The sequence below is a fragment of the Colletes latitarsis genome, chromosome 7, assembly GCF_051014445.1.
Source record: "Colletes latitarsis isolate SP2378_abdomen chromosome 7, iyColLati1, whole genome shotgun sequence".
NCBI classification, from domain to species: Eukaryota; Metazoa; Arthropoda; class Insecta; order Hymenoptera; family Colletidae; genus Colletes; species Colletes latitarsis.
In genome coordinates, this window is record NC_135140.1 from 15,317,102 (window position 1) to 15,337,340 (window position 20,239).

General features: G+C 40.4%; 1 protein-coding gene across 5 annotated transcripts in view; it reads left to right on the forward strand.

Annotated features, from left to right (window-relative positions):
* Positions 1-20,239, forward strand: part of LOC143344100 (nucleolar protein 4-like) — a 101,201-nt gene that overhangs the window by 15,908 nt on the left and 65,054 nt on the right. The window contains exon 3 of one of the 5 annotated variants that reach the window (XM_076769779.1): positions 20,132-20,203. The exons of 3 other annotated variants lie outside the window; for them this stretch is intronic. The gene's annotated coding sequence lies outside the window, so the exon portion shown is untranslated. Of the gene's footprint in view, positions 1-20,126; positions 20,204-20,239 lie in introns of all 5 variants that reach the window. One more of the 5 variants, XM_076769780.1, reaches the window with a different exon arrangement.

The window sequence follows — 20,239 nt, forward strand, 5'->3', positions numbered from 1 at the left end:
TTAAATTGAGGAGTCAAGATTCCCTCAGAAAATTCTTCACTCCATTTTTTAATTATTCTGGACTTACGTTTGGATTCTACTAATTAATTCTTCCTGGTAGCTAAAAAATATTACTATTTCGTCTAATATTTCTGAAGATCGTTGATTTCGGTCAAAAGTAGGCCCAATAAATAGTAAACTCAGGAGTCAAGATTCCCCCAGAAAATTCTTCACTCCATTTTTTTATTATTCTGGACTTACGTTTGGATTTAACTAGTTAATTCTCCTTGATAGCTAAAAAATATTACTATTTTGTTTAATATTTCTAAAGATTGTTGATTTTGGTCAAAAGTAGGCCCAATAAATAGTAAATTCTTCAGAAAATTCTTCACTCCATTTTTTAATTATTCTCGACTTACGTTTGGATTCAACTAGTTAACTCTTCCTGATAGTTGAAAAATATCACTATTTCGTCTAATATTTCTGAAGATTGTTGATTTCGGTCAAAAGTAGGCCCAATAAATATTAAACTGAGGAGTCAAGATTCCCCCAGAAAATTCTTCACACCATTTTCTAATTATTCTCGACTTACGTTTGGATTCAACTAATTAATTCTTCCTGATAGTTAAAAAATATTTCTAAAGATTGTTGATTTTGATCAAAAGTAGGCCCGAAAAATATTAAACTCAGGAGTCAAGATTCCCCCAGAAAATTCTTCACTCAATTTTTTTATTATTCTGGACTTACGTTTGGATTTAACTAGTTAATTCTTCCTGATAGCTAAAAAATATCACTATTTCGTCTAATATTTCTAAAGATCGTTGATTTCGGGCGAAGAGTACGCCGAACAAATCCCTTTCGGTGGCATAGGAGTTGGGAATATTAGGAGTTGGGGCTGCAGCGCGAATCGGAGGAAATGGAATTTCCTACGAAGTCGTCGTCGTCGTTTGTCTGGCCAGCCTGATGACGGGCTTATCGGCGCCGTTCGTCAACTGCCGCACACGCGCGCACATTCGTTGTCACCGAGCTCCCGCGGTATAGCCGGTAGGCGTGTGTGATAGCGAGGTGATGTTTGTTGCTAGCTGTCGGCTGATTCAGGGAGCCATCCGTGTCAAGGTACACCGCATCGACGTCCACATGCAACGTCCTGTGTTCTTTTTGCAACAGTCACGTGCACACGTACCGACAGCCACGTTTGTACGCTCGACTTGGGTGTCCGTACAGTGTTGGTGATGTACAGGGTGGGCTACAAATCTCGCCGCGTTCAGGGTTGGGGGACCGTCCTCCATTTTGTGCTCAAACTAGACCCAAAGTTTTCTGTTCAAATTTCTTTTAATTGTTCAATATCGATCATAGAAACTGTACGAATATTAAAGATCTATTACGAGTCTCTGACCACCATGACTCTCAACGTGTTATTATTATTCGATAAAATTTACTTGGCAATTTAATATTCAAATTTCTTTTTACTGTTCGATAAAGAAAGCACATATATCAAAGATCGTTTATATTATGAGTCTCCGGAGCGCCGGTCACCGGTGACCACCATACCACTCAACCTGTCACTCGTGATCCAAACTTTGCTCCATATTTTTAAACAAATTTAGAGCCCTCGATCACACGTGTCCGGGATATTTATAAGAGAAAAATTCCATCTATTATTATTCGACAGAATTTACTTGAGAGTATTATCTGTCTATCAGTATTTTCAGAGTTGATTTTCGGCGAATAAAAACTTCCAGAAATACTCCACCGAGTGTGCTCGAGGAATTAACGCGTTCTTCGTTGCACGATTACGGAAAAATCCCCGGGAGTTCGGTAATAAAATTCGTCAGGATCGACGTCGGTCGAACGCGCGCGTGGCAAACGCGATTAAAAAAAATTTTTTTTGTCCCCCTCCCCCCGCCTACCCCCTCGAGGCGCTCGACGCGAGCAAATATTATTGTACGACTTTGATCCGTTATAAAAACGGGGAATCCACGCTTCTCGAATCGTATCGCGTTCCGTGGATCTCGCGAAAGGGAACAGGAAAAAATTCAGTTTCGTCGCGGTCTCGAAACCGTCCACCGTTGTTTCCGAGATAGTTCCAGGAACGAAGTGTCGTCTTTTTACGCGACGATTCTATTAGCCGCGACACGCGATTCGGCGATAAATTACGCGAAAACCGGCCGCCGGAAGGAAATTACGCGGCGATCGCGGAGACCGCCGCGTCGCTGGCGACGCCGTTTTCTATGTTGTTGCGAAAACGTATCGATACTTGGAATGCAGTCGATCGATATAATCGCACGGCTGGTGACATTGTGAAATAAGGCTCGACCCGACGCGTAATTTTAGTCACGCGCTCGAGCAGATAATTAAGGCGACCGCGGGCAGATGAATTATGTTGTTTTGGAATTGAACAAGTGCTCGGCCAGGTTGCTCGATCTTCTTCGTTTTTTTTTCGCGCGGTTTTGCGGTCTTCGCGCGTAATTACTCGTGGACGAGACCAACGAGAAAAGTTACGTCGGGTACCTTCTTCACGGTTCGTTGGATCGAAATACGATCGTTAAAAATTTCAATGCGCATCGATTATTTGTATTCCATTCACTCGTACGACTACGATTCGAAAAAAAATATAGCTGATTATGCAGGGTGTTCGGCCACCCTTCGGGACAAATTTTAATGGGAGATTTTAGAGACCAAAATAAGACGAAAATCAAGAATATCAATTTCTTGACTGAGGCTTCGTTAGTAAGTTAGAAAGTTATTAAAAAATTTCAAATCGTTCTAAAAAAATTATTTTCGGTTGCAGGGGTCGATTACAATAATTTTTGGTCATTACACATACCTCCGAAATGCTACCCACTTTCGAGAAAAAAATTCAGGTAGCTGCTGAAATTTTTCGGCGAAAAAAAAAAATTTCAAATCGTTCTAAAAAAATTATTTTTAGCTAGGGAGGTCAATTACAATCATTTTTGGTCAATAGATATACTCCCGAAATCCTATGCAGTTTCGAGAAAAAAATTCAGGAATGTGGACAAATTTTTCGGCGAAATTAAAACATTTCAAATCTTTTTAGAAAAATTATTTTTAGTTGCTGGGGTCGATTACAATAATTTTTGGTCATTACACATACCCTCGAAATCCTACGCATTTGCAAGAAAAAAATTCAGAATGAGCAAAACTTTAAATGTTAATAACTTTTTAACGAAGCCTCCATCAACAAATTGGTATTCTTGATTTTCGTCCTATTTTACCTCTAGAATCTCCCATTCAAATTTTTCCCAGGTGTGGCCGATCACCCTGTATGCTACACTTGCGTCAATTATAGTAAACGGTACAGCTGTTTAAATCGGTTCTCGGAGTGGAATGGACTTTAAATTATAATCAGAGTGGAATGATAAATACGATACGAGTAAATTTATTTATGTGCATATATATCTTTATGAGATTCTCTTTTATTTCTTAGATATTATAATACAATTTTTCTGTATATGGAGTTATTTTTTTTTCTGAAAACAGCAATACGAGCAGTTCGGAAATCATTAAACGCTGATCGTTGCTATCGCAAACAATAATGAGATTTCTCAAATTTCTAACGAATACCGTTGATAATCGACGCAACTCGAATCCCTGGAATTCTGAACACCGTTAACGTGCCAAACAGTTCCCTCTCACGTCAAGTATCCCAAAATTGCCATGGGCGGCATTTTTGCGCAGAAATTCGAACGATAATCGAATCGTTGGTTCGAAGGTCGCCCACGAAGAGCACCCACGTGACCTGGTCAGTATATAATTCAGCCACCCGGAGTCTGTAAAATACCAACTCGCTGACGACACTGTAATCCTTGGAGCTGATACTGGGCTAACGATTGCCACTCGACACAGCCAGTTGGCTACCTGAACACCCTAACGGCGTTAAAGGATACGTCGGTAGAAATTATGCGACAATGGCTGTCCCGTGTCGAACACAGGACCCTTGGGACCGACCACCATTTTTATGGTCGTCTGCACCAGTACTACAATTATGCGGGAGAATTGTTCTGGTTCTGTTCCGACAAGCTCTGAGTAATTGGAAACGATGTTCTTGAGAAACTCACCTAAACACGGTTTAGGTATGTGCTTTTCATCGTGGACGATTAGGACACCGATAATCGTGCGTTATCTGTGTTCGTTGAGTCATTTGATTTTATAGGTAAAGACAAGATATTGCGTTGATTAGACGCGACTGATTTATTAACACTGGATTACAGTGTTTGCGTAGAAAGATATTAGCCTTGGTATGTTAGACGTAAACGGTGGTAAAATTCTCACTTGAAAGCGGGTATTACCGGATATTCGATTTTTTATCGTAGCTACATCTTTAATTTCGAACGCTATAATTAGTTACGTCACTTAAACATTCCGTAAATTGTCAATTTCTAGTGTTGACCATTTATATAGAGACATACCCGCTTTCTAGTGACAAAATCGGAACCTCCATTTCGCTTGAAACCGGGGTAGTTGGCGATTTTTATCTCGGTTCTAAAATCAACAAGTTCTATGACATTATATAAAAGTAAACAGTGGTTATTCGGTTGCTTGAATCCGGGTTTTAAATTCTCACATGAAAGCGGGTATCATCGAATACCAAAAATTACTTGGCAGTGCATTTATAGTTCTTATAACCTAAAGGGCTCTTTTAGAGTTGGAGTAATACAAACAATCTACTGAATTACGTTACTCGAATTCGTAGTTAAAATTTTCACTTGAAAGCGGGCATTATCGAATTATAAGAACGACTCCATCACAGTTTATTATACTATAGTTCTCGTAACCCAGAGAGCCTCAATCTTTTAGAGTCCGAGTAATACAAACAACCTAATGAATTACATTGCTTGAATCCAGGGTTGAAATTTTCACTTGAAAGCGGGTATTATCGAATGATTCCATCACAGTTTATTATATTATAGTCCTCGAAACCCATAGAGCCCCGCTTTCTTAGAGTGCAAGTAACACAATCATTTGAGTTGCCTAATGACAGACACAGTACGGGTCAGAATCGACCCACCAATCAGCAATCGTTCATCAGTCACCGACGAGCAGGGAAGCAAGCAACGTAAGACGGATCAGAGGCAATAATCAATACCGAAAAGGGAACAAAAAACATTCATTACGGCAAATTCGTTTTGACAGTGCTGTGAGGGGGGAGGATTCTCGCTTTACTTCAATTACGTGCACCCGGAGAGGCATCTCTCTGGTAATACTGGCTCGCCTAACCTCCTCCGCGCCGCCCCCCTGGTCCCTCACTTGAGTCGGTTGTCAGTCAGAGAGAACGGCACGAATCGGGCGAGGCATGAAAGTTTCACTCGCGATTACTCCCGTAGTCAATTAGCGGCGAGAGGATTCGATTATCGCCGGGTAATCCCGGACCTAGGGCAACCGAAGGGCTCTTGACTGTCGGAGGATAATTCCGACCGACCGACAGAGAGAGTTTAAGGGCTGCAGTTAAGGGCGTCGGAAGATTGAGATCCGAAGATAGCGGCGTATATCTTGGCGTCTTTCCGTCGGTCTTGTAATTGAATTCCCGGTCCCCTAAAAATACGAACGTCGCTCCGGGTTTGGCCCCGAAAATCTTCGCGACGATTGTCGGAATCGAGACCGGACGCGACGGTTGGTAATTATACCGAGTCTGCGGATTTTCATTATTTATGCGCATAGATACGCAAGTTTCGAGGCTTCTCTCCCCCACCAATCCACCGTCCGCCTCGATAGACAGAGAGGATCCAGGAAATCACCGATGAGACCGTCCCGACGGCTGAGCGTGGGGAGGGGCGGGAGTCTACGCGCGCGGAAACGTTAGTTTTTTAATGCGAATAACTGCATGCCAACGTAGACTGGAACGCCCTTTCCTTGTAAGTCTTCGCGAAATTATTGGGGAAGTTCAGGGCAAACCTCCGCTGATAGACGATTCGCTTCCTTTTGCAAGATTTTCATTAAATCGTATCGTCTCGAACGTCGTTCGAAATTATTTTCGAATTTAGTTCTTTTTTTTTTATCGTCGAGCTACGAAGATAATCTCTTATTCCAGTTAAACAAGCATCTCGTTTCTGAGAGTGAAATATTTCGTTTCATTTGTCAAACGTATTCACTGTCCATGGTCCATGTACGGAGCACAGCGACGCACTGTTGGATAGGATCGTGACACTTCGGACAGTGAACCTGTTTGGAGATTTGAATTTGAGTTATTTAATCTAAATTAATCCAGATTATATTCCCAAGGGGTTATGCTAGGATAGTCGAAATTAAGGTAGCTTTTGAGTGTTTCGAAAAACTATAATTTAGCAGATTCACAGTAAAATGTATGTACGTTTTAAGTACTGCACGAATGTTTAATGAAATCACAGACTCGGCGTGGCGCAACCCCTTAACACGGTTGGGGTTGGAGAAAAAAGTCATCAGGCAAAATTAAATGATTTTTACATGCTCTGTATTTCTACAGCACCATCGTGTGCTTTTACGCGCGCGCGCAGTTGTGAAGTGCAACCGCAGTCATTGTTTAAACAGAACCCATTCCTTTTCCAGTCTACTAACTGATGCATTTTTTCGTTCCCCGTAAGAACGCATTGGAATACCCGTGAACAAATTATCGGGTTTAAATTTGTAAAATAGTAATATTTAAGTATATATGCTTTATTATGTGTGTAAAGATTAATGAATATATAATATCGAGCAATCTAAATCTCTTTTGCCTTTTGGCTCTTTTCAAAGATACAGCCTGGCTCGATCGCATGGGACACCCTGTATAGTGAGTACACTTTTACTTCGCAACGAAATTATTTTCTAAGTGGTTTAAAGTTTATGTAGAGTTATGCAAATGTTGCCCTGTAACGGCTGCACAGGTCAGTTTCTGTTATATTTGTAGCTGTTTTTATGTCGGCTCACGATTGTTGTAGAAACGCGTTATAGTAATTTTGTAGCAGTTTGAGCAGAATATAATCTAACGAACAATTGCGATTACGAATGTAACTGTATGTTAATTAACTAGCCATTAATTGCTGCTGACTATAATTACATTTCACTAAAGGAAACACACATAGCCTGTAGTAACGTTTAACAATTACAATTGCAAGTATAATCAGCAGCAATTAACGATTGAAAAATGGAATTTGTAGTTCAATAACATTGTAGTTACAGTAACCGTAATTAACTAATTAATTAATCAATGATAAAGTCACTTTACAGAGTTTTATAGACACTTCGTGTTATAGTCGTTCCAAAGTAATAGCATAGTTTTAACATAGTTGCTTTATAGTCTTGCTGAAGCATCAAGAAATTGCACTATGTAATATTTCTTCTAGAATTGTTATTTATTTTCTCCATAATTTCTGTATAGTTGTTCTAGAATTCTGTTTCACAGTTACACCCATAGAGTTGCTCTAAAGTAGTTGCATAGCTACTCTATAATTGCATTAAGCTTGTCTTATGCTTTGTCTATAGTTTCTGTGTGGCTGCTCTCTTTTATAGACTTTTCAAACTCATTTCGTAATCACTATGCCCTACCTATACTACTCCTCCGCGATTAAAAATTATGGTGCAATTACACTATAGTTGCCCTATACTTTCTCTATAGTCCCTTTTCTACACAGATTTCATACGCAAATATAAATGAAAAATGTTATATAGAATTTTGTTATACGGGGCATCGTTTCCAAGAAAATCGATTCTGAAAATACGCGGTGTACGCGCACACAATGGAATTTCAGCTTCCAGGATTTTGTCGAAGTTGGTTATTAAAAAATACTATAGAGGCAGCAATTTTTAGTCGCACGCACTGTTCAAAATACGTAGAAATATGATAGACATTCTCAGCGAAGTTCGTTAAGCCGAATTTTAGCGAATCTCGCGCGTGCGCGCAACGCCTTCAAAATCGATTCGCCCCACGTTTTCGATTCACTTTTGCGCGTAAAAAATTATAAAATTATTGTCAAATCATTTCCACCTTTCCAGTTTACATATCTCTATGACGTTTCTTTTATTTTCCCATCGATCGCACGATAAAAAGAGTGGTATTTGCGAGAGGCAGTGTTTAATCGGTTTCGTCCTTTATTGTAGAACGTAGTTTGTTGTTCGGATCATTTCATATATTGTAGAACTGTAGCTGCCGGACAGCGTAAAGCGTTGTATTTTTTACAGCCGGACCACGAAGGGTTCGAATTCATCGTCAAATCGAACGACGAATTTATTGCTGTCGAATCGATCAAATTTAACGGGCACACAGATACGCGGTTGGTTGTCTTGTATAGCTTATAATTCTATGGCGAGAAGGAGGTTCGGTTGCGCGGGAGAATAAAACATCGGAAAAAATTTATTGGGCGCACTCGCGACAGCGATGCGCATAGTTTGTAGAACGCCACCCGGTACCCAGATACATATATGTGCATATATATCGCGTATACATATAGGCGAGAGCACATACCTGTCCAATTTCCAACAAGGGAGGGCACAAAGGGGAGTCGACGGTGGTGAGCTACATTGGGGGTTGCGGTGTCAATAATACATCGCGCTGTTCGTATGTAGGTGACTCTTGCTAGCGACTATTCGAATGCCGCTCGGATACAAACAAAATGCGGTGAATTTTATAGAAGCAAAATGACCACGTTGACGGGACTCGCGGGGATCCCAGTTGCGAAATTTCTACTAAAATTGGTCGTACAGTTTATTTAGAGGAGTACATTTTCAATAGTTGATGTTTCCGATTTACGTACAGTACCTTCACAATAGTCAGAGTCGATAGTTTATTTAGAGCCAATAAGAAAAATCAAAATTTGCAAATTATGATCTATTCAAAAGTTTGCTATTTCTTTTTTAAAAATACAGCGCGATCGACGTACGACGAGGGTGAAGAGAGTACCATTGAGAGCCACTGCTCTACTGGACACAGCATTCAGAGTAAAGGTGTCTCACACAAACATGTGATACCAGACAAATGCTCTTCCACTTGTGTGAAGGAGCTCTTATGCCTGATGTCCACTTGAGAGATTTTCTTTTACGAGTCCGTATCGAGAATAAGAGGTCTTTCACTCGAGCTAGCAGATGGGTCTTCGTACTAGAAATTACTTTGTTACAAAGTTACAAGCTTGGGTAACGTAAACATTAAATCCTTTGTGCTATAAAAATTATTATTCGAATCACAACTTGCTCTAGATACTATAGACCTCCGCTCTAGATACTATACCTACTATATAGAGGTCGTTTTATAGCAGCACTTTTGATAGCAACTATTCATTATAGCAACGTTTCAGAGGACCTAACCCACACTTAGAGCTAGCTTTTGCTCTCGACAAGAACTTTTAGAGCAGGATCGAGTTTGAGTGGACCCCAGGCAATATAGTTCGCGATATTCCCCCGGTAGAGAGCCGTTACTCATCCACCGTGGACGATTTCGAACGCAACGGGCGTCACGATACGCCGCGTCCGCCGCGGAAAAGCTATCCGCGCGCGGGCAATCCGGCAGCGCGGTACAATTCCGCGACGGAATTTCGACTGCGATGCCGTGGACAACGGGCGCAACAAAATTATTATTTTATTTGCGGAACTTTGCTCGTTTCCTCGGCTCGTAGCCATCGTTGTATCTCCCTCGTGACTGGTCTCTGGTCGAGTTTACGGCTCCCCGGCCTCCACCCCTGGCGTTCCCTCTTCCCACACACACGGTCGGGAACCATGCACGCGATCCACCACCACTTACGCTAGTCCAGCCGCGCCTGCGGTACATATATTAGCACGTTCCACGCGCACACGTACGAAGGGACACCGCCGCGCACACCAGCGCCACCTACGTGATATATGCCTGACTGTACGTGGCGGTTGAGTGGAGTTGTGGTGGACGGGTGGGTGGCCATGTGGGCGGACGGACGATAGTTTATTCAGCGGATTATTGACGGGTGGTGTGTTCGGGTCCTACATGCCGTACGGTACACTCAAAATAGCCCCCGGTTAACCCCTGATGCTGGCATTTGAAATATCGACCTTTTCGAATTTAGCTGGGACATGGAGTTGCCAGGATCTCGAGCGACCGCGTCGAACGGGGCACCGGTTGATCGCGGGTAGGGTGATCTCGTTCGCGGGGATCCAAGGCGCGAGATTTTATTCGGAGACGCGGTCGAACGACGAGCCGACGTGGGTGGACGTTCCTTGGACGTTTCGCGGCGCGCAAGGGGCTACTATAAACGGTTTAGAGTCGATTTAAAGTTGTTTTGCGGCCGCTTTATTGTTCTTTTATTGTCGGGTTACAGTTGCTTTATGGCCCTGTTAATATTGATTTGTCGTTTATTCTTTCGTAGACGTGTTAATAGCGGTGTATCGTTTACTGTTTAAACTTAACTCGGAGCTGAACGACGATCTGCGCTATAGTTTTGTTTTATGACGGCTCTAGACATGTTTTATAGTTTGTCTGTAATTCATAAAGAATCTCCCCGTATGGTTGCACGATCCTGCTATATCAAACATTTTCTTATATGCTGTATAGTAGTTTACAGATTCTAGAGCTTCAAGATTGTTGTATAGTAGTTTACAGCTTCTATACAGATGCTCCACAGTAACCATTTTTCTGCTTTATAGTACGTTTTTATAGCAACTATACTTTTGCTCTATAGATGCTCTCGTTTTTACATTTTCAACGTTCAATGAATCTGAAAAAAAATTGTATTCAACAATCTGAAATTGTCTATTTTTTGAGAATTCCTTTTCTGAACTTCCAAATTGAATGCAGCAAATCAGGGCCCCGAAACGCGCGCGGCATCTTTAGTATTCCGTAAGTTTACTCTTTCGGGGTAGGAACGAATTTAATTGTAGTCGGAGAAACTAAAAATTCACGGCAGAAACCGCGTATAATATTTAATTTTCCTCGCAGACTCGCATACTCGCGCGAACCGCAGTGTTCAGTTACAGATACCCACTGGCCTCTTCTCCTCCCCCTCGCCGCGCCGTCAGCTTCGTTTTTCCTTTTTTTCACTCCATACATACACTCGTTTGTTGGTGTATTCGCGTGATATCTCGCATTATCAAGGTGAGCTGACCGCGCCGACAGAAAAGGAAAAAAATGTGCGGCGCGCTTTTTTCATCCGGTGAGCCGGCCGTATTTGCACGACTAAAGCCGCGTTTACGCTAGACGAACGTCAGTTGGCATCATAAATGTTTTTTTTTCAGATCGACGATTGCAATAATTGTTAACTATTACGATGTCGTTTGAGAAATTCCGTTCGATGGCATAGTAGAAGAAAATTAGATTGCGGTCAAAATGCTCGCTCCAATGTAAATGTAGCTTAATCGAGGATACTTTTGAATAACACGTACAATACATTTGTGAATTTCAATCGTAATAATATATATTCACTGGTTTATATTATACTATTCGTTTGCAATTTCTGATTGCAACGTATTAGAATATTATTAATAACTCCTTTATTATTGCGCCAAATTGCACGAAAAAAATCACGTGGTATCTCCATAAACGTATTAATTAACACAAAAAATTTCACTTTGGTAGCTCACGTAATTTAAAAAGAAAAAAAATAACATTGACCGCTAGACCAAATCTCGATAAATAGTTTCGCGTGCCCCAAACAGTTTCGAGGTCAATTTTCTCAAAAACTAGGCACTGTACGAAAAAAATTTATTGTACGTTTCCGGTGTATTTTTTCGTGTAGAAGCACTTCCCATCTGGTTGTACCGCTCGCGGGCGAGACACACTGTATAAATCACCCTTATCAGCGATGACTTGCTACCAGTTTTCGCCACTTGTGTACGGGTCTTAAGGGAACAGGCAATATGGAACGGGGCGTGTGTGCGTGGCAACACAGACGTGTTTTTCACACGGTCACGTGTGGACGAACTGATAGGGATGGCCGTGTGGGTCCGCGTAATTGCTGGTGCGGTGCTAGCGACCACTTCCGCTCACGTATCCGTTCCTACAAGCACCTTCCTTTAACCGGAAAGCAGCACGCGCTCCCGCGAGAGCATAAAACTCTACGACCGAGGACTTCTTAGCCAGAGTTGGGCAGTAATTGATTACCTTGTAATTACTTTTGTAATTCAAAGATTAAGGAGCAACAATGGCTCCTGATGGTGCATTATTCGTTTGAGTAATGACCAGCGATATTATTTTTTATTCTTTTTTGTTACTCGCGTACCATTAATTAAGTCTGTACATAACGATAGTAGACTTTGGAATTATTTTTTAATACGAACGAAAATACAGTACAAATATCTTGAAAATATTGCATTTTCAGGAACAATGTTAAACATAAAAAGTTTCATAGTTTCAATACAACGTATAATTGTTCTATTTAGTTCTTGTTAATCGAAAGTTAATTTTCTTTTTTTAAAATAGAAACTTCTATATTTACTCTGCTAAATTATTAAAATATGACAGCGAACGCTTCTGAGTGGTTATCTAGATTTTAAAAGGAGAACCAATATTGATAAATTTATTTAAGGCTGCTATATTTCTAGCGTGCAGTGGCAGAACTGTCGTGCATTGAAAATAGTTTATAGAAAGTCGCTGCTATAGCGCCAATAATCGTCCCCCATTATTATTCCATATTCATAACAATTTTCAATCCAAATAAAAATATTTCAAAATACTTTATAGATTTCCGCACGTAACATTCTACGAAGTTTTAAAAATAAAAAGCCAATACCAGTGCAGCTGGAACTAGTTCCTTCCTATATATAATTTTAAGTGTACAATATTTCAATACTTTACATTATAGAGTCTTGCTTCATAAACTGCGGTACAAAAATAAATTTGCATTCGTACCAAAACGATATAAATAAAAATATGTACTGGAACAAATTAGCTGTTACATTATTAATTTTTCATATTTTTTGGTAGATATAGTTAGAATTTAATCGAAACACCCTGTATACTGAAACAAACGAGTCATATTACATTATTGGGTCTTCGTAGATGTGATTTCTACTTTGTTGTCGTTTCGTAGTTGTAGTCAGAATCGAAGGTGGTGAAACAAAGTGGGACACCCAGTATATCAGGCCACTGTCCACGTGGATTCCTGTGTACGCGCGTGTCGTAAATCCGGAAGACTTGAACGCGTGTACACGAAGCCTCTAAACAGCGGTGAACCCGTGTACGCGTGCGTCTGTGTACACGGAAACCGAGAAGAGAGGTAACTAGAGAGAAACGAGATTTCGCGCGAATCGATGGCTAATAGCCTCCCCGCTGTAATTAATGCAACAAGTTGATACCTAACACTTATCTACGCTGCCGCTGGTTTCACGGTTAACCCGCCACGAGTTTCGAAGCGAGTAGCATGTACTTACGTGTCATCGGGAATCGAAGTCCGAGTTTTCGGTTTACCTTCGCCGTGGTTTAATTCTATTTGCGTTTATTTTCCGTTGCCCGTGGATCCCTTGCCCGAAAAATACAATTAACACTTTCGATTCCGACCCTGGTTCGAAATATAATCTCAAGCGTTTGAAATAGTTTGAATATCCCAACTATAGAAATAGTATTTAGTTTCGAAATAGAGACAATACATTTTGCAAACGGGTATAAGTTATGATATAACGCGTTGCAAGAAACAATTTTATTTTGTTATAACCTAACCCAGATCAAACGACGAGAATGGAACTCGTTTTAGATTTAATTTCGTGGTGTTTAAGTATAGAATTAATACGTCGAATAATTAATATATAATAATAGCACTCTGTTATTAGTTAAATAGATCGTGGTTGTTTAAATTTATCAGTAGATGTTTGCAAATTTAATTTATGGAGCGTGAAAAATGGAATTTCGATGTACGGTCGCACGAATTATAGTTGAGAATCTCTCGAACCTCTTTCTTCGTTTCGCATGATTCTGTTGTTTCTTGGTAATTTTATCAGTTAATTTTAACAATTTTTGTTTAAATTGCGCGATAATTTCAAAATGTATTCTTTTTTAGGGGTTTTATTGCCAGGGTGCAGCAGGTAACTAATGAAATTGATTTAATCGAATCCCCTATCGATAAAACGGTGTAGTTCGCGTGATTTGTAATTTTCATTCGGACAGATTTTATTGCATCAAATATTTTGTATGGCCATTTTACCGAACGAATGCGATATTATGGCCAACAATACAATATTTGCAAATTTCGTGAATAAACAAATGCATTGGAACGCTTGCAGTATCATTTAACGAGCAGTTTTTATATTTATCGTTGAAAAATTGCGTTTGATCGAGACAGATTCAAATCCTTTCTCGACTTTTACTTAAATACAAAACAAAATTGTCCATATTAACGTTTAAAAAATCATCGGTGAAAATTCTAGTCTGAGGTGCCTAAAAATTTAAAAGAATTTAATGCAAATCCTGACGCGTCCCCCATTTTTCTCATTAATGGAGTTTTCAGTTTGTTTCCTTGATCCACGGCTGGTTGGAGGAAGAATCGAGACACGGTTAAAAGCCAATAGAATTTACACGGTGGCAGGAAACGAATGTGTTTTGTAACGCGATGAAAAGGCACTCTGGCGGCCGTTTCCCGTTTTTTCGATTACGCGGGATTGGTGAATATTCGACGAATTCTGGCCCCGCGACTGGCAGAACGGGCATACAGAGCGGGCATAGTTATTGGTTACGCGTTTATAATTGATATTACACCCCCGTGCGAGAGACCGCTAGTGAAATTTACTGACGACTGCTGGCCGTTGTTTCGATCGTTTATTCGTGTTCGTCCTGGTAAAAAATATTTCCGATTTTAAAAGCTCGATGCCGGTTAAATGAAAAATATCCTCGCGAGCCGTGCCAGTGACGGGGGTTGTTAATCTGGCGTTTTCGAGCGTGAGCCAGTTTGGTGATTTTTTTTTTTTTACGCAGGAAATAGTATTTGGTCTTTGACTTGTTTAGAGTGTGATTTTTCTTTATTGCGTTGTGCAATTCTAATTTCAAGGCATGCTCGTTCGGTGATTTATTAAACACGTTTATTAAACAAATAGTAAAGAAATCGGTTCGATTGTAATTTAGCAGTAATGTATTTTTACCAGTGCAAACTCCAATACGTTCAATTCTTCCAACCCAGTACTCTGCTTCCATTTACAGATTAAAACCAACTTATCTGTAAAATGGCCAACAAAAGTATGCAGAAACAATATGATTCAATCATTATTTCCAAATTCTATATTCTTAGATCCCAAGTCTTATAAGAAACCAACTCGTCGCGCTGGAGGTGCGACTGAAATGCAGTGGCTGCTCAAGGTCACTCAAGAGTTTCCCCCACTCATTCATCGTTAATTGATTACTAAAAACACAAACACAGACTGCTCTGAACTGTGTTCGCGTTGATAATTATTGAAAGAACCAACAATGTTTAACTGCATAATACGAGGCACTAACGAGAAGCTTGGAACACCTGGCGTCATCGATTGTTCGGAGTATGTCTCGGCAGCCCCGATGCTTCCGACCCAGTGTTGCATCCATTTAGAGATTAAAACGCGACACCCGGTATAAGGAACACGTAGTCCCAGCTTTCAGGTGAAAGAAACACAAGCGGGCAAAATGATTTCGGCCTCCAGAGGATCTCGCGCAATAATTTCTCGATCCATTAAGGCTTCCCAGTCACAGTCGTTCGTAAACACACGCAAGCAGGTACACACCCATACAGAGAGAGCCGATCCACACGCAACGCGCGCGCGTCCTAACAAGCAGAAGACCCTAGGGGACCTTAGTGTCTCGTAGGTGGTAGGTTGGACGGCCGCCACTAAGAATTCAATTAACGGTAATTATATGGCGACCCTCGTGGCAGCCCTCGTTACTTCACTCCCGCCTCCGCATCGGTCCTACAACCTTTCCACCCTTTCTTTCTGTCTGCAGGTGCATCCACGATGCAGAGAACTGGCAACCACGCTGCCAGAAAGTTCCTACCAAGTCCCATTTGGAGGCTGAGGCTGAGGCTAGGCAGCTCCGTCTCTTTGCCTCTTTCTGTGCCACCACCCGTCCCCTCCCGCCCACCTCTGTCCGTTCCACGTCCCCTTTTCCATAAACCACCACCTCCAGAAAAGGGGTTCGCATTTAATACCGACGGAAGGTTCTCAAGAATTGGCAGGGATACCCCAACGGTTGCACGATTCCCTAATTGTGCATCCACGGACTTTCCGAGGCAGAATGGTCGCTTTTATGTTAGGGCTGGATCAGGCTGGATCAGGCTGGATGCCAAGCCTTGGCCAATCTTAAGCCCAGGTTTGGTGAACCTCTTTTTAACCACCGCGATGGAAGGCTTGTCCCCTGCGTCCGTGAATCCTGCTCCGTGTAATTAGCGGTGAAATTTTGATCGCTGGAGGGGCGTGGACGTTTTGGTGAAGGTTTTGAGGACCTCGAGTGGTCCTCTTCCAAAGGGGACTGCAGATATTGCGATACGTGCTCCGACTTCGCGTATTTTTATTCGTTGTTGATCATTTATGGACTGTGACAAGTGACCAGACTTAGAAACAACGATTATGCACTTTTCTCGGCTATTTTATCAATAGAAACAGTTACGATTGAAATTTATTATACATAGCAGAGGGATAAATGTAAAAAAAATAATTTGTATACCTTTGAAAAAATCCACTCCGGTATTTCTACTTTATTTTTTAGAAAATATCATGATTGAATCACTCGCACCAGTATTGTTTTTTATTGTTCAAACAACGAATGTCTGTTTTTTTTTTTTTTAAATAAATATACACTGACGCATGTACATTTATCCTCGTACAAATTTAAATTGCATCAATTTTTATGAAAACTTTTACGGAATTTGTCATTCATATTGCACAACGTAAACAACTGTTATTTAAAACAAACGTCAGAGTAAAGTTGTAACACAACGATTCTGTTGTTAATTGTTCGTGTATTTGACATGAACGAGTATAATATTTGCTTTCCCTCATAAAATTAATTTCTAATTTTATTCAAAGTATTATTTCTGTAGTAATAAAATCACATGTATAAATAAATAATATTAACGATTAAAACCGTCATTTTATCCGTTTCAGTGGAGGCTGTTTGGTAGATTTACATAACTAAGATCTCATGATAAATATTTTGAAATCAGTAATTCGAAATCTAACATTGAGAATATGCATAATTATCCTGTCCGATGAAGTTTGCTCAGCAGGAAATTAATCAGAATAAAATTGCTTTCGAAACGCGTCGGTCGCACTTCAATAGGAAACTCCCACATTCAGACGACGAATTCAATAATGAAGATTAAAATGTAACCGTCGTCCTCATTACTCGAAATTACACCGTCAACAGCGATAACAGTCAATTATCCTTCCTCCCATTAACAAACGACGAGCTTCAAAAGTAAACAAAGAATATCCATTCGACAAACGTTATGTCGATTCTAACGAATCGAACTTACATCGTTCAAAAATTTTAGCTTAAAATTATTATACATATACATATCAGTACTTTGTATTATATAATTATAGTCCCCGTTCGCCAGAAAGGTGTAAAAGAACGCACGTGATGGCGCCGAGACGCGACTGGTTATTCGGTCGCTCGCGTAACTCAATTATCATTTCAATTAAACGAATTGTTTTAATTGATTTAATTTTTTGATGTCCCGGGGTGATGATGCGTTCGAGCTTAAATCATCGAACGCAGGGCCACGAGGTTGTCGATGGAAAATGTAAAATATCGTTGCAGCGCGGGCGTTTCAGAAGTAGGAAATTGAATTTATCTACTGGCGCCCCGACGGAAACACACACGCGAAATATAACCTCGATGACGATCAATTTTCGAGATTGACCTGCTGAATGCAAGGTAGTTCTATAGTTGCAACAAAATCGACCGGTCACACGAGGCCATTTTCCATTGTAAATCACGTCAGTCGCAACTTCTGTCGTTCCATTCGTGGAAACTTGCCTTTGACCACGTCAGAGGGCGCTAGCGGCAGCCTGGTGGGGGTAGCTAAACTCTGTGGTGGGGGATGGGGCTTCGGTGGCCTCGAGCAGCCAACTTATTTCACTTCAACCGAACGTGTCGAAGGACTTTACACCTTCTGTTTCTATTGTACGTACTAACAAATGAAATTTAAACTGTGTAGGTTACTTGAAGTTGGTCAGTAATGTCGATTAAGTTTTTTCTTTCTCTTATTTTACTTAAATTATCTAATAGTAACTATTTATTAGAGTTACTGGGCGATCGAATGATCTGCTCGATAAAAACGAGTACCCGTTTTCCTACTTTTTCCCCCCAAGTACACCTTCGATGGCGTCCTTTCTCTTCCCCCGCGAAGGTGCTTCCAACAGCTTTCATTCCGCCTTCATATCCATCGTATCGCTACACGTTTCCTGTGAAAACCCCTCGGCAAGCCAACGTTACCTCTGACATTCGCGAAACGAAATGCACAGCTCGGTACTAACACCCGTAAAGAAATCGCGCCAATGGTTTGGGATGGGATCGTAAACCGACTCTCGATGGAATTGCACGGCGAAAGAGTGAGAATTCGTTCGGACCGAGTGGAGTTGGCCATTATTCGAGCAGCGCGGAATGAATATGTATTTAAAATAATTGCAGGATGAATATGTATTCGAAATCATCAACTGGGCAAATACTTTCCTTCTGAATAATTTATCTAAATAATAATTATTAGGTATATCGTTCGACAGCAGGAAAACTGACGCGTATCAGAAGGTGCAAACATTTTTGAACAATTTTTCATTAACGAAACACAGCCACGCTTGAGATGCGCCTATTATTTGGAGAAATTAAAATAATTACGCCATTATGAAACGCACGTTAGTTTTCTAAATTTAATTATTTCGGGGGAAAAAAAAATAGTAATAATAAATGTTGTATTTTCGCTAATGGGTTAATAGTGTCCGTGTTATTCGGACGAGTATTCGAGTCAACGTCGATAAATAAATTTCAATTAATATCGATGTGAAAATAGGACACCTTGTGTATTGCGCACCTGAGTATTCGATCAATATTTACGTACGTGTGAAAAACACGTCTATTCTTGCTCTCATTTTCCTTATTTATATTAGTTTAATAATACTTTAATATAATTCTGATATTTCTCGAATGTATAAATTTCACAGGCTGTCCCCATTATTATTACCATTAAATTATTTTTCTTTATGGCATACCTTTAGCTGAACAAATTAATACAATCCTTGTAATTAACCTACAGTATATAAAATAATTGCACCACTTTTTTCTGGTTTTGAATAAATCAACAACTATAATTTGTACTGTGAAAAACAATTGAAAGATAATATTTAGGAATGCATCGTTGAAAATTAAACGCGCACAAAATTCTTTCCACGATGTAAGGTTAAACAACAGGTAAACAGTCCTTCGAGATCGTAATTGCAGCCTCCCGGTTTCACTGTTGATTTCGCAGATCGAGATCTCTGGAGGTTAGAACGAGAGAGAGATATCATCGATCCCGAGTGATTAATTTCGCTGCTCGATACAGCCGACGACCTTTTCCACCTCCTTCGCTCCGTTACTTTCGCGAAAGAATCCTGGCGATCTTCACCGTTACTTCGAGGCAGTCACGAGCAACCGTGACCACCAGCAGCTTCACGACGAAACTGCATGAAATCACGGCGTTTATCGAATGCAATTTAGAACGCAACTTCTGCACGCGTCTAGCCACCGCGTTTTTGCGTACTAGTTTCTAGGCGAGATGATGGAGATTCTGTGCTAGTAACTCCGGTCCGAGCGGACGAATACATCGCTACCCGGATAACTGTACAGATATTACCCTCGATAACTGCACATGTATTATCCTAAATAAATATACAAACTTTTACCCTGCACAACTGCAGAAATTTTACTACGAACGTTTGCAGGAATCTTACCCCGGATAACTGATCAAATTTTGTATCAGTTATCCGGTACGAATTTTACACCTGATAACTGTTCAAATTCACTTTCGAAAGATACATTTTTGTCTCAGACTCTGTAACTTTATACTGTAGAGTATTATTCGCAACTGCGCGGACCTGATTGTTGACCTTAAAACGAGGGACTATAGTATAAGATATTTCTCCAGTGACAAAAATCAAAATTACCTGCATACGTCAACTTTTCGTTAACTTGCATTATTTGGTCACACATTCACGCATTGTTGAACGTTATATTAGGTACATTTATGATACTTCGTCTAACAAAAATCCATTTTCTTTGTTCGCAGGTAAGACATCATTCGTGAGACAAACCTTGAACACAATCCCAAACTACGAAGACAAACCGAAGAGAAACAAACTGCAGGTATTTTCAATTTTATTCTTGGACTGCCAAAAATTT